The following is a 9,836-nucleotide window of genomic DNA, read 5'->3' as shown; positions in this document are numbered from 1 at the left end:
GTCAGACCTGCAGTGTCAATGCACACTTCCCCATTTTACCCATGAGACTGTAACAGGCTTTTATTTTCTTTATGATGATGTCCTAGCCCAAACACTTGGCTCCATATAGTCTATTACTTGTTAGGCATACTCTGTGTGCACTATTACCAGTCTAAGAACAAGGAGAGTCCAGGTTACAGGCAGTAGCTCTGGCACCACGTCCACCTGGGGGACATCCACCTTAGTAACGAAAGTGAATCTCATGGTCTTCATCTCCAAACATAACATGAAACACAATTTCAATAAAGATTTTGAAGAACAGTACGAAGCTGCTTCTTCTTACTTAAGAACAGTCTTTTCACAGAGAAAGATTAACTGTTGTACTGAAAAGCTTTCTCAAAATTATTGTTCATTTAAATACAGGAAAAAAAAAAACAGTAAAACAGAAAGATAATTGCTGGAAAATAGCTATGTCTAATCTGTGCAGCCAGTGCAGTTTAACATGTCTCAGGGTCCTCATCCTTCAAACACGCAGACCAAAGGCAGTTCCAGATACTGTTCGAGTCTTTTTTCCTTCCTGGGGAAACCAAAGCTTGGAAGGGGATGCGCACACCTCAGTTGCTCTGGAACACGAACTGAGGACCTGGGGCACGGGAAATACTTATGTGCTCCAAAGCTTGGAGGGGGGCAGCAGAAGGGCCTGGCTGTGTCTTTCTAAGAATTCCACCAAGACTGGAGAGCTCTAAGGAGTCAGAGGTGAATCGCCCAAACAAATGGCTCTTGATTAGTTCCTGAGGTATTTGCGAAAAGATTATCTATTGTTTGAGAGAGGTGGAATGAATGGCCAAGTTATCAGATTTTGCTTGTTGAAATTAAGACACCCATGGGCAATAGTGTGGTAATTTTCCATTGTCAATATACTGTTTGGGATTTTTTTTTGTTTTTTGCTAGTCCTGTGCCAACTTTCAAAGAATAATAGAAGCCACCTACTGATCGGTATGAGTCTCAGCTGTTGCAAAAATCATAATAAAATAATACAGGGTTGTTACCCCAAAATTCACATTTCTCCTTTGAAGCTGGAAACAAGTTGTGGTTTTGTTTGTTAGGAAACTCTCCACCCATTCAACAATGAGCCATTATTAATGGTCACTCAAAACATGTACAAACTGTGCAAGACAGCACCCTGTCAGTACTGGAAGTAGAATAATCATATTAAAGGGGTTCTGTACCTGAGGTAGTTATGAGGGAGTTAACAGGTCCTGTTCTAAGCCAGGTGCAAGGAGAGCCCTGACGTGTTGTTTGTATTTCTAGAACAAATCCACCTCAGCCCAGCTTAAGTAACTGTGCTGCATTGCGCTAAGCTGTGCCAGTACACCTCTAGACTTTGTAAACAAGAATTTTTGGAGTTTGCATAGAGAAACAAGAATTTCAGTGTAAAACCCTGTTATACAGAAAAAAATTGCATTACAGGATCTTCGCTCCAGTAAGGTACTTAGCATTAGAAACTGCTGGAATCAAAATTGCCTGGGTTGCTTTGCTCTGACTCCGTGTTCATATGTGTTTGATCCTGTCTTTTAAGGGCAATCTAGCATATTACTTTCATTGTCCCCTCCTCAGCCCACAGGGTGGACGGTGCTCAATGAGTGTGTAGTTTTCCCCTGTTCACTTGGCAGTTTCATGCCTGATTTCCTGTCTGCTATTCAAACTCCGCTCTAAAGATGGAAATGCTAATGTTGTCACCATCTTTTCTAAGTAACACTCTAGTGTCTGAGTGCTGTGCAAACAATTACTAATTTTCTATCATAATTCCCAGGATACGGGCAGGGAATCTGGTCACTTAAGTTGAGTATGCTCATAATGCATTACTTTGGGCTCTCAGTTCTACAAACTTGCGTCTCATGTTTGTGAGAATACAGAAGTTTTTTTGTTAAATCACCACCTTCCTGACTTCACTCATGGTTGCGTGCGCCGAACACTTTGCAAATTAGACTCTAGGGCCTCTGTGGGGCAACTGGAAAATAAGGAAAACACAGGAACCACTTGTGGAGAGCCTGGCGAGAGGACTTGTTTGTCACCGCAGGAGAGCTCTGCGGCAGAGGTGGGAACAGCCTCCAACTCTGCAGCCGGCTGGTCCTGGGCATGAGCAGTGAGATGTTCCTCTCCCCTCCTCATTCATTAGACACCTTCCAACCTTCACAAGAGATGAAGCAGAGGTAGACAACAGGCTCCTTCATGCACGACCCTGAGTCAGTCCTAGGAGAGAGGGGACAGGAAAGAGAGCCGAGGAAGGGGTGGATTGGAGCTCTACGTGGGCAGGTGGGAGGGGTGACTGTGCTCTTCCTGTGCCTAATCCACAAGTGGGACTTGGCTGGAAAGGACTTAAATAGCCTGAACAGCTCTTTCCTATCTCTTATGTACACATTTCAATGTTTAAAAATCTGTATTCTTTGTTTTCATGTTGTAAAGGCTAGAAACAGAAGGTAGGCATAGTAGAAATAAGATGTATATTTCACAGTAATGGTATTTTTCACTGTTTAACTGCTTCCTGAGGGATTTAATGTTTTTTTTTTCTGTTCTCCCAGTGTCTCTAAATCAACATTTTATACATTCGTGTTAGATATGGTCTGGTTCAGGCTGAGGTTATGGTCTCATTCTGAGGTGACATTCTGTGGTCTAGACAAAGCACGAAACCAGACTAGAGGACTAAAGACATCCCTCTGCCTTCAAAATGAATAAATAAAATAGCCTGTTGGAGCATACCTCCGTGTTCTGCCTTTACTGGGTCACAGTGGTACACCGGAGTCAGCTGAAACAGAAAATGCAGCAGGAATTTAGATGGGCTTGAGTGCCACTGCCCAAGAAGCTCCACTGAGGTCATTAGGGAAACGGTACGCTGGAGGAGGACACCCTGGCCACCTCTCCTTTGCACTTTACAAACACAGGACACAAGTGTTTGCGGCGAGAGTGGCATGAGGAAATGTGAGCTCTGATGCCTCGATGGGAGGCTGGCACTTTGTCTTAAAATGCCACTGAGGATAGATTTGAAAACACACCAGCTCATGGGCTGGGGTGGTGGGACAGAGGTAGGTGCCTCTCTTGCCCTGCTCTGGCTACTGTGGCTGTTGCCTCTGGCAGAAGAGGAGAAGGAGAGCTGGGGCTCACAGCGATGTCAACCACTTTAACCGGGCTCACCAGTGGCGTCTGTTGGAGAATTTTTACGGTACCCCTCCGGGCAAATTGAACACACCTTTGCACTTAAATATAGCAGAAAACTTTAATGAACTATGTTCATTAAAGCCAGAGCCAGAGCCAGAGTCCCGCCAGAATACGTGGTTCTACATAGAGTCTGCAAAGATATGTCACAAGTATCTTATATACACTTGCACTGGCATCAGTCCTGAGAGCGGTTGCATGGGGGCACCTCAGCCGGGCTGTGGGTCCATGGCCCAGCCCAGCTCTGCTGCCCAAAGGTGGCCCCTCAGCTTGGGTCCCTGAGGACTCCCATTCCAGGATGGCTACAAGACAATGCTGAGGCTGTTTCTTATCTCATCGCCAAGGGAAACTTCACTCCCTCAAAAGGAATCTCTTCTGTCTCTGTCATTTCTGCTTCCAGCCAGTTTAACCCCTTCTTGCAGTTGAGCCTCCTCACCGTCCACCCCAGATCATTCCTCAGTCACAAATTACCACTGCTGGGCAGTTATAATTAGACTTTCCCTTTCATGTCTGTTAGCAGCGGAAGTGTTTAGCCCAGCCTGAAAGTTTTGGGGGAGACTGTCGTGGGAACTTGAATTGCCGTGAGGGACCAGAAGGCGGCTCATCCAAAGGCACGTAGTGGCGTTGGCACGGCGCCCTCGCGTTTCTGGGGAGCTGCCTCTGCACTGACTCAGCAAGTCAAATGCTTTCCGTAGCTCAGGAGTGGTTTTTTTTGGAAGGCTGCCACCGCGCTTCTGACTACACCAAACCTGTTTAACTTATGAGATCAGAGTCTGGAGTCATGTGCCTACAGGGGCACCAATATTTGTCAATTTGTTAAGAAAAACAATTATTTATTTGTTCCCATTTATAAACTTGCCAGCTGTTTCAAGGCTTCTGTCTTTTACCTTATGTTTCGTCTTTATCGTTCTCAGTTCCTGTTCTCTGCAATCCATCAGTTTTTTCTTCCTACATTACTAAGTTCTTTTTGTGCATTTCTTTTTTTTTTTTTTTTCCATTTTTGTCTTTCGATTTGTGGTTTAAGTCTTTTCATCTGCAAAGCAAAGCCATAAGAGGTAGATCTCTGGTCTTTGCCTATTTAAGTTAAAAAATAATGTAAAAACATATAGAAAGAAATGGATAAAATGCAATATTAAAGCAATTCTGGTAATGGAAAATCAGAATTACTTGTTAAACATGAGAACAGATAGATAGTTTCTCAAATCAGGCATCTGCATTCAGTTGCAATTCAGTTTTCTCAGGCCAGAAGGCTGATTCACGTGTAAAGCTAGTGGGTTCTGCTTTGGACAGCTTGTTTATGTAGTCCCATATTCATCTATTTTTAATCTAATCTGGACAGTTGAGCAGCCTCACACTTTGAAGTTGCTTTCATATTATGTCTATTACAACACCATGCTTCATTTTTTCTTTCTTCTGCACAATGAAGACATTGTTCAGTGCTACAGTTCCCTTTAGCCAGGAAAAAAAAAAAAAAAAAAAAAAAAAAGCTTTAGCTGCATAGAAATATGGCCATGAAGAGGAAAATATCACAGAATCACAGAAAAGGATTGAAGCTATGACTGGCAGATTTCTGCTGCAATATAGAAAGGCACTCAATCTTCTTCACTTGTATCCTCCAATAAATACTGTAAATAAAAAGCAGCACATAGAAATGGGGAAAATATAATATTAAAGTAATTCTTGTAGTAGAAAAACGTGTATTTTCCTATGGAAGAGTAAAATGTGGCTGTCACATAGTGGTGTGCTCCACACTGCATCTAGTTCTTCACATTTTGCACAGTCCAACAAAGCTTGGATTGACATTAAAAGACAAGTTTATGTACAACTGTTCATGGAATCATGGAGTTTTCAGAGTTGGAAGGGACCTCTAGAGATCATCTAGTCCAACTCCCCTGCTAAAGCAGGATTGCCCAGAGCACATTACTCAGGACTGCATCCAGGCGGGTCTTGACAATCTCCAGAGAAGGGGACTCCACAGCCTCCCTGGGCAGCCTGTGCCAGTGCTCTGTCACCCTCACCGTAAAGAAGTTTTTCCGTGTATTTGAACGGAACTTCCTATGTTCTAGGCAAAATTTCCCATACCTAGGCAACAGGCTAGCAGCAATCCCCCAAGAATTCTCTCAGAGAACGATTCCTATGTTCATATATAGATCCAAAGGAAAAGTGATAGAGGATCCTGAAACAAGAGAGAAACTGTCCGAAGAAAGCTGTGATGATAACTTCTCTCTGCCCACCAGGCAGCCCACAGCATTTCCAGGCTGAGAATCCTTTCCAGCTTCTGTTTCCCCCAAACTTCTGGAGACTTCTCCAAACCCAAAGTGGCCACAACAGCCACTGAAATCACCATCAAGGGGAACTCACTGATGGTTTCCAACTACTGGTTCCCTGATGGCCTCTGTCTCCCCTTAGATCCTGCCAGTAAGTTAGTGGACCTTTTGATTTCCTTCCGTACTGCAGCAATGGAGGATGCCACTGCACAGGGTGATGGCTTCAGGAGCAAAAGGAACGTGTAGCCAACCTCTCAGCAACCTGATGTGAGGTTTGCTGAACTGGCACAAACCCAGGCTGCAGGACAAGAGGGATACCAGCGCTTGCACAGAGGAGATGGAAATAGCTGTAAACAGCAGAGTGGTTCTGAAGATGCCACCCTTTGCACAGAATAACTATTGGTGTCACTGGTTCTTTTCAATATTTTCATACATGCCCGCCCAGTCCTTTACAAACTGGCCAGCCTGACTCTGCCTTATCCTGTTATGTCACCAAAGCCTCATAGCTATCTTTCAGTCTGATAAAGCTAAAACCAGATTGATATCTTCTAGATGGCTGCCTTGGAGGGGAGAACAGCAAACCAGCCCTTCTCTCTTACTGTCCTTTGGGCACCATTAAAGGTGTCTGCTAAACCAACAGCCAAGGTACCTGTGAAAGGGTTTGGTGCTTTCTTGGTGGTGGTTAAGCCTCTGCTGATTTAGAGCCTTTGTTTTGACTTGCTTGACCAGCTTTTTATCTTTTTCCTGACAATCATGAGATTTAGATGTCCAGCAAGACACATGCAATAGTTCCTTACTTGGATATGTAAGTAAAAAGAGGAAAGGTCTTATGTATGTTTGTAGAAATAAACTCAGGCATTTGTATTTTAGCATTTTAGTTTGGATCAGGAATGCAAAGCAAACCCTCCAGATGTCCCCTCTTTGGTTTGTATTTGGTGAGGCAGACTTGGACTTCACAAAGTGCATTTTTTTATTTTATGTGAATGTAAACCTTTGCAGTACAGGAGTAGTTCTGCTGGTCTGAGTACTCAGTCCATTGGACCAGAAAGCTAGAGTGAAGACAGAAGAAAAAAAAAATATGGATAGAGTGGACATCAGTTCTTTAGCCCTGTTTCAATATCCACCCCTATTGTCTCACACGACTTGCTACTGCTCACATAAACTTGGACGTATAGGGACCTTCCAACATCTCAATCTCCATGGCTTCTAAATGGAGACTTAAAGTGACTTGTGAGTATGATGAAGGAGGGAACTTGAATTAAGACCTACGCATAATGGATGGCTAACAGCATGGATGTTGCAAAACAGCAACTAGTAAGTTACAATGGTATGTGGGAGACAGGATGGTGCACTTTTTTTTAAAAAAAAAAAAAAAAGAGAAAAAAAAAGGAAAGAAAAAGCAGTGGCATAAGACAAGCAAAGGGAATCAAAGTGAGGCAGAAGGTGCTGTTAACATTTCCTGCTCCATCTGCTGGGGCAGCCCAGAATAGCTTGTCATGTTCATCCAGACAATTGTACTGTAGTAATCTTCTACTGGCTTGTTACCTAACTACCTTTCTCCAAATAATTATTTGGTAGTTAGTGAGCTGCATCATTTCTGAAATCACATCTGAGCTTTGATTTCTCCCTGTTCAGAGTTTTGATTACCTGCAATTTGGCTTTTCAGTGTAATAGGATAATACAGAAGCTGCTGTTTTGTAATCAAATGATACAATTCAACTCAAGAGTTTAAAAAATATATAGCTTTTTTTTTTTAAAGATGCATTTTGCTGCACTGAGTGAGTAGTAATAACTCCTCATGGCTTATTTTGCATCCATTTCCTTTCCCTGCTTGGGTTCCCATCTCAGTTCTCTTTTCTCTCTGCTTTCATAATTGTTCTCTTTCTTTACAGTTTCTTCCCTAGAAAAAAGTAACTTAAATTATAATTTTCTTAATTGTTGCCAGCAACCATAGGTTTAGTAGCTCCCTTTTCTACAGTTTTAAGGAAACCGGTTGATCCAGAATGCAGCATATTATTAAAATATGCTCATTCAAATGAAAGGATGGTATTTGTTAGTGATATTTAGTTTACAATGTTTGATATTAAAGGGAAGATAGTGGCATTGTAAGATCCAGGATTTGATGGAAAAGTTACCCTGCTCTGGCAGGGGGGCTGGACTAGATGATCTCCAGAGGTCCCTTCCAGCCTTGACCATTCTATGATTCTGTTACTAAATTTTGAATTAACATTCAAATAAAACAAAGAAAATCCCAGAGAGAAAATGAACTGATATGGTGTACGCAAGCGAAGTTCATTATTTGATATATGAGCACATTCAGAGGATACTCTGAGACAAATATGTAAATATTAACTTGGTCATTAGAGGAAACACCCATCCATCCTATTATGTAAACGCTTAGCGGCAATTGTCCTGAAACAGGATGCAAATAAACCCAGTTCCCAAGCCTGTTCAACTTTATAACCCACCAATGTTGGTTATCCTAACGCAAATACAAGGCATTGTATATGCAGAGTGCTTCATAATGAAAAAGAATGACAGGGTCAAAGACATCACAAAGATATGAGGTTACAAGAGAGTTCTATGTGGGTCCTGGTTTCAGTTGCGACAGGGTTAATTTTCTCCCTAGTAGCTGTTGTGTTTTGGATTTAGTATGAGAATAACGTTGATAACACATAGGGTTTTAGTTGTTGCTAAGGAATGTTTATAGTAAGTCAAGGACTTTTTCAGCTTCCCATAGAAGCTGAGAGGGAGCATAGACAGGACAAGCTGGCCAAAGGAATATTCCATACCATAGACATGATGCTCAGTATATAAATAGTGGTTGGCCAGGGGGCAGGAATCCACGATCGCTGCTTGGGACAGGCGAGGCAACCAATCTCCGTCTGGTGAAAGTGGCTTGTGTTGTATTACTTTATTTTATATATTCCTTTACCATTATTATTTTTTTTCCTTTTCCATTACTGTTCTGTTAAACTGTCATTATCTCAGCCCATGAGGTTTTTTCTCCTTTTTCTCCCTCTTTTCCCTGCCCTACTGTGGGGTGGGTGTGTGAGTGAACAGCTGGGGTTAAACCATGACACTCTACCATATTGCATTCAAACTATCTACAGAAAAATAAATACTACTAATAAAAAAGAAATCCGAGCACGCTATTTTCCTGGAGCCAGATGACTCAGAAATCTTGCAGAAGGCAGAGTACAATGTAGACAAAATCTGCCCTTTGAACAACCATGACAGTTGCTAAAATAGAGCTGTAGAGTGATACTGTGGTAGCATGAATTTATTATAGATTGTGTTGATCATTAAATAATTAAACTGATTGGCATTATTCTCTACAGCATCTTTAATATCATTTTACTCATATTCATTTAGATACTCTATTCTTATTTAGGTATACTAGGCTTCCGCCTTTTCCATTGACTCAAGAAAACCAGGGAAAAGGTGAATCCAGCTAGGGATCTGTTAGATTTATTTTTAGGATTACAGTTTCTCTGGGGAAGATACTACATTTCTGGCGTGAACGCTTGATAGCAGCAGCTAGTTTATGCTCTTTCAACAGAGCTCTAAAATGGTGGAGAAAATAAGACAGGATCAGAAGGGGCAGCAATCAAGAATTGCAGCAATTCCATTTCCTAGTATTGATTTTTCCTCAAGGGGGAGCCCAGAAAAAATGGAGTGCAGTGGAGATGAGGCACAGGACTTAATGGCATGTCTGTCACTAACTGCTGCCTCCGAAGGCACGTCTTTGCCCAAGCGCAGCTGAGAACCAGTGCTGACCTCTGGAGAACCTCAGTGAGGGCGGGCTGGGTGATGGGGTGCTGTGGCGGGTGGTCAGGTCTGTTGCTTCTCGTGGACACGGCAGCCAGCGTTCTCTCCTCTGCGCCCGGGGCATGGCTGACGCTTTCCAGTTTCTAGACATATGGTGGCTGTGTCAAATCAACACTGATGCTGGACAAGGACCTTCAATTTCTAGACTGTCTCCTCAGTACAGGATCCTGTGGGCTGACAGCCGTCATTCCTCTCTAAATTAGCTGCTTCTCGCAGCTGGAGAAGAGTAAAATCCTCATTCTGTTGAAGTCAATGGCACCATTCTCAGTGACCCCAGAAAAAACAGGTTTTCAGCTCAGCCCTCAGGAACCTCAGCAGTCTTACCCAGCGTATCAGCACAGACAGCAATCCACAAACCTAAGTCCCTTTTCCCCAGAAACTAGTGGTATGATAGTTTTCATGAAAGCTGCTCTTGTATGTAAATACAAAGAAAAAAAACGTAGGCATGTTAAATAAATGCCATTTTTGTCTTATAGAAACAAGAAACAAATACTGACTAGCACAGTTCAATGACTGCTGTAGAACACAACACACAAGTGCCGTTCA

The sequence above is a fragment of the Vanellus vanellus genome, assembly GCF_965231255.1.
Source record: "Vanellus vanellus genome assembly, chromosome: 2".
In the NCBI taxonomy this organism is placed as follows: domain Eukaryota; kingdom Metazoa; phylum Chordata; class Aves; order Charadriiformes; family Charadriidae; genus Vanellus; species Vanellus vanellus.
This window is presented reverse-complemented; position numbering follows the sequence as displayed.